The sequence below is a fragment of the Equus quagga genome, chromosome 12 (genome assembly GCF_021613505.1).
Source record: "Equus quagga isolate Etosha38 chromosome 12, UCLA_HA_Equagga_1.0, whole genome shotgun sequence".
Taxonomy (NCBI): domain Eukaryota; kingdom Metazoa; phylum Chordata; class Mammalia; order Perissodactyla; family Equidae; genus Equus; species Equus quagga.
Genome location: NC_060278.1, coordinates 26,153,157 through 26,159,116, shown reverse-complemented (window position 1 = coordinate 26,159,116; position 5,960 = coordinate 26,153,157).

Genomic DNA, 5,960 nt, shown 5'->3' with positions numbered 1-5,960 from the left:
TGTGTATTTCCTAAGAATGGGGATAATCTCTTACACAGTTACAGTGCAGTTAGCTTCATAAATGTACATCAATACTCTATTTTATCCAATATACCTTCCATATTCCCTTTTTGTCAATTGACGTAGTAGTGGTATTTTTCCTCTGCAGGACAGGATCCAGCCCAGGGGCTGGCATTGCATTTATTTGTCATGATTCTTTACCTTCCTTTAATCTGAACGTTTCCACAGCCTTAATTTGTCTTTTATGACACTGGTATTTTTGAAGAATACTCACTTCCCTTTCTCAACATTTTTTAAAATACAACATGTTGTGCTCATCTGACGTTTCTTCAGGATTACATTGAGGTTAAGCCTTCGTAGCTGAATGCTGCATAGGTGATGTTGTGTCCTTAGTGCAGATGATCTGAAGGGTCACAACATCATTCTACCTCTCACTGGTGATGTTAACTTTGGTTACCTGGTCAAGGGATGGCCCAGTTTCTGAACTGCCTAATCACTGGTTGTTTTTGTTTGTTTGTTTGTTTGTTTTACTCCTTTACAACTAATAAGCAGTTTGTGGAAAGACACTTTATGACAGTGCAAATATTCTTTTAGTGTCCATAGATGATTCGTGCCTGGTCCAAATGATGATTTTCCAGTTCCCGCACTCTCCGTAATCACCGGTCAGAGGACTCCTTTCATCCTCCCTTATTTATCTATTCGTAATATTGGTGTGGACTCACATATTCTTAGTTTTCAATGGTTTACAATTCATCACTATACTTATTTTGATGCCCAAATTGTCCCTAATTTGGTCAGCACGATCCCCTTCCATCTGGTTTGTTGTGACGTGCCCCCATCCTTTTGTTGAGCACTGCATTACTTTGTCACAGAACAAGATGTCCTGACTCATGTCGTACCTACGCTGCCCCAGCCTTGGAATCAGCCATTCCTCCAAGGAGCTCTGGCTCCTCTAACGAGGAACAGTATCAGAGACTAAGGCTGGGATGCGCACTGCCACGGGTGTCTTTAATTTTTGGCCTTTTCAGCAGAAAGACCTGGGAATATAAACATATAGGGAACATGTACATACTCATACATATGCACAAATATATGTACACATACATGGATACACACATGTATCTCTGTGTATACATATATATGTATGCATATATATATCAGCACAGAAATGTGCTTACACCCAAATACAGACACATTTTAGAAGTCATGAGCCTACCTTGATTCCTTCAATTCCAGTTTATCATCCAGGCTCTTCCTTCCTCATTCCACATTTGCATGTCCTCCTTGCACAGCAAGTGCCCTGGCTCCCAACATCAACTCATTTCCTCATTGCTCAGTCCTATGTTACATCTAAATCAATGTCAGAATGGCTTTTCAGTTCTTCCCGCCACTCCGCCTGACTCAGGATATTTGGTTAGATATTGTGTTCATAAATTACTTGGATTAATTTTCTTTCTTTCCTTCCCCTCTTTTTTCCTCCTTCCTACCTTTCTTCTTTCCTTCTCCTTCCACGAAGTTATGTTATTCACTGGAAATACAATTAGCTTGATTGGTTTTAGTTTGCTCTCACGTATAGACTTTTATCCCCTTCCAACTCTGTCCTACTCTAATTTTATATTTTTGACTATTTAGAATATTAACATGCTTTCAAAAGTCAAAACGATACAAAGATGTTCTCAGAGAAGTGCCCCTCTCCCAAATCCCTCTGTCCCCTCTTCCCTGGTAGGGAGCTACCTGCACTGCTTCTGCCTGTCCTTCCTGTCATGACAGGCATGGGTGCGCACAGCTTCCCCTTGTTTCTGACACGACGGTTGCATACTATACACACTCTTCTGCACTTTGCTTTCTTCACTCACTACTGTCTCCTGGAAAGCTCCCCCTCTGGGTTCCTGGAGAGCTTTCTTTCATTTTTAGACTGAGCAAATGCTTTTTGAGTACGTTTTTAGTAATAGCTGGACTTAGGATCACGATCGTTGACATCATTTTAAACCACGAATAATAGTCAGTGAGATGAAACAATCGTACTTGAGGGTTTTGGTTCTGGCACGATGCCAGGCCCCCGGGAAGCCCCCTCACCTTCCTCTCCGTCCCTCTTCTGGCCCCACTCTCCTCAACTCAAAATCGGATGTGTTGCTTCCGGCGTACGACCTGCTCTTCACTCTCTGTTTTCTTTAGGATCAAGTCTCCACTCCTAAGGGCTGTGACGTGCTGACGTGCCTGCCTGGCCAGAACACTGTCCCCTTTCCCTCTTCCCCCAGATTTTCTGGACTTTCCTCAATTCTCTAGATGCAGCACATCCTCCCTCAGCCCCGGGTCTTCGGAACACTTTGCTCCCTCTGTGCATCACCCACATGTCACTCCAAATGTCACTGCTCCAGGAAGGCCTTCCATGACCCGTTATTTAATTTAATCCCTCTGTAGCCACTCCCAGCCCACCTTGTGTTTCATATTTTACATTTGTCATGCTGAAAATCGTTTGTTTAACTGTTGCACGCTCCATGAAGGTGGAAGTTGTGTATCTTCCCCATGACTCATCCCCTCGTGTTCAGCACTGTGTTGGACCTATGCTTGGCACTCAGTGAATGTTTGTGGAATTGAACTACAAAATGGAGAACGTGCTCCAGGTTTTCTGAATGAATGAAGAAATGATGTCAAGCACTCATTGAGGGTGACGTAGTATAGGATGCTATGCTTCATTAGTCCTGGATGTGATGCTTCATTAGTCAACAAATACTAACTTGTTACTCGGGTGGCACCACTGGAAGGGAAGCCTATGGTTACTATGGCAAGAACTGCTGTAAGTGGTGGACATCATTATGTGCCTGGAGCTTCATGATGACCTTCCCATGGAAGTCTAACCTCAAGGTCAGATACGTTGAGTCACCAGTTTGCCCTGAGACAGCATCTCCATTTCCTGGCTCCGCTCTGTCCTCCCAGGGCTTTGTCATTATCTAGTGCTATAAAGATTTTCTCTCTGCCCATTCCCAGCTAGAGGCCTGTGAAGGAAAAGGAGGCCAGTCCCCAGTTCTCTTCTGACTCCAGTTCCTGTAAGAGGAAGAGGAGGGTGGCTGCCCGTCTTTCCTTCCTCACACTGCTGTGGTTGAAAACATTTCTTAGGATGTTGCTATCGTCATCACACGAAAGATCCCAGATCTAGTATTTGTGAAGGCAGCAGAGTTGTGATGTCTGAAAAGGCTGTCTCTCCCTTCCCCGCCCCCTTTTTCTGCCCTTTCAGTGACCTTGTGTTATCAGATGCTTCTGGTCACAGAGGAAGATGAGCTGACTCAGTCCCAGTTCTTAGTAACTCTAACGAGGCGTCGGTCCCTAAGGTCTGATTTTGGGAGGACGGTTTTCAGCAGCTCGGAGACCACAGGCCATGGTAACGACATATGCTTAGGGCAGCCTTGCTTACGCACTATTTCCAGCCCAAGTCCCCACTTGGGAGCCTGTGTGGTCAGAGGGCTCTGATCTCATCCTTTGGTGATTAAATGTCTCTCCCTGAAGACTGAAGAGCAAATAATTTGTTTGTGAGCATGAGGATTAGAGGCTGTATCCCTTTCCTGCTTCAGAAGGAACCTCAGTTCTTCTGAAAAAGGCCAAGAATACCACGTTGACCAGAAATAAAACTGGCCTCAAATTCATCCTAAAAGTCAATGTAACAAATACACTAAAATGTTGAAAACTAGTGGGAGCTCCCCTTCTGGCTGGTTCGCCAGCCCAGGCAGTATCACACGGTGCAGTCACGTATCTTTGTTCTGTTGGAGGAATGAGTACTTGCTCTTCTGATTCCCCTAGTGGTGCAAGTGGGGCCTCTTCTGGGGCTGAGAGAGGTTTCTGGGCTCTCCTCACTCAGAGGTCCGGCCACTGTGGTCTTCCCACCAAACAGCAGCAGGAAGCTCTTTGTGAACAGTCTGCCAGGACCCCAGGGGCTCAGCCCAGACACGGCAAGGGGGATGCCAAGGGACCGGGGGAGCCAAGCGCTTGACCTTTAATTCTGGCTCAATTACTCTCACACCATCTTCTTGATCAGTGCTTTTCTTCTCTTAGCATCTTCCATCTATAAAAGCTGAATCACCCTTTCTGGCATTGATGCCTTAGAGACCTACTGGTGCCAAGAGTTTAGGACGTACACGCTCCTTCATTCATTAAATGGAAGCTCACTCATACAAAATAAGCAGCCATATGAACATGTATAAAGGTTAGTTTAATGTATAGAGATTATTTACCTCATATTTATATTTTGGATTCTTTTCTAAAATTAGAAAGAAATTTCTCCTTGCTTTATTGAGGTCTAATTAATTGACAAAAATTGTGTATATGTAAGGTGTACCACTTGACGTTTTGATGTATGTTTACATTGTGAAAATTTCACCAAAATCAAACTAATTAACATATCTAATTTCCTTACAAACTTACCATTTTTTTTTGTGGTGAGCACACTTAAGATTGACACTCTTAGCAATTTTCAAGTATACAGTACAATACTAACTACAGTCACATTGCTGTACATTGCATCTCCAGAACTTACTCATCTTGCATAACCGAATCTTCGAACGCCTTGGTCAGTATCTCCTCATTCCCTCCTTCTCTCAGCCCCTGGCAACCACCATTCTACTCTCTGCTTCCATGAGTGTGATTATTTTAGATTCCACATATAAGTGAGATCATGCGGTATTTGTCTTTTTTCTGTCTGGCTTATTGCACTTAGCATAATGCCCTCCAGGTTCATGCATGTTATTGCAAATGGCAGAATTTCCTTTTTTAAGATTGACTAATATTCTGTTATACATACACACCATACTTTCTCCATCCATTCATCCATTTATGGGCATTTAGGTTGTTTCCACATCTAGACCATTGAGAATAATGCTGCAATGAACACAGGAGTACAAATCTCTTTGGGATAGTACTGATTTTGTTTCCTTCGGATATATACCCAGAAGTGGGATGCTGAATCACGTAGTAGTTCTATTTTTGATTTTTTGTGGTACCTCCATACTGTTTTCCATGATGGCTGCACCAATTTACATTCCCACCAACGGTGCACAAGGGTTCGCTTTTCTTCACATCCTCACCAACACTTGTTATTTCTTGACTTTTTGATAATAGCCATTCTGACAGATGTGAGGTGACATCTCATTGTGGTTTTGATTTGTATTTCCTTATGAATAGTGATGTTGAGCATCTTTTCATGTACCTATTGGCCATCTGTAGGTCTTCTTTTGAAAAATGTCTATTTAGGTCCTTTGCCCATTTAAAATTTTTTTTCTTTTGCTATTCAGTTGTATGAGTTCCTTATATAGTCTGGATATCGACTCCTTATCAGGGGTGTCCACAGCGTGGAGTGGGCTGCTGGCTTCTTCTGCTCTCCTCTTCCCTGCAGGGAGAAGTTGCAGCCGAAGGGATCCCTCTTGGTGCTGAGCTGTGCTGGTCTGAAGGATGGGAGATGCAGGTGAAACACTTCCTACGCTTCTCTACGTGGCCATTCTCAGTTTTGCCCTCCACTGGGTTGTTGCAGCTTCTTAATTGTACTCTGGAGCTCTCCCAGGGCTGTGTTCCTCCATGAGTAGTTGTTAAATTGTTGTTCTGCGGGAGTACGAGGACAGAGACCTCTCAGTCCTCCATCTTGCTGATGTCCTCCTACTCAGATGATTTGGTCTTATGTGTAGAATCATATAAGTGGACTTTTGCTCCAGAAAATTTGCTTCCAAGTTGGCAGGAAACTCTTTCTTTTTATTAAGTTTTTTTTTCCATCTATGCTTCTGGTGCTTATGCTTTGAGGATTGAGGATCTCCTTTGCTTTGTTGGCATAATTTCAGTGTTTCTACCTTGCCTATGGAACGATGTTCAAAGTCTTTATCCAAATACTCGCAACATTGGAAATGTGGCTCTGATGTCCTTTCCTGTCTCTAACCTTCTGTTACTCCATGTGCTTCAGCGAGTCCATTGGTTTGCTTACT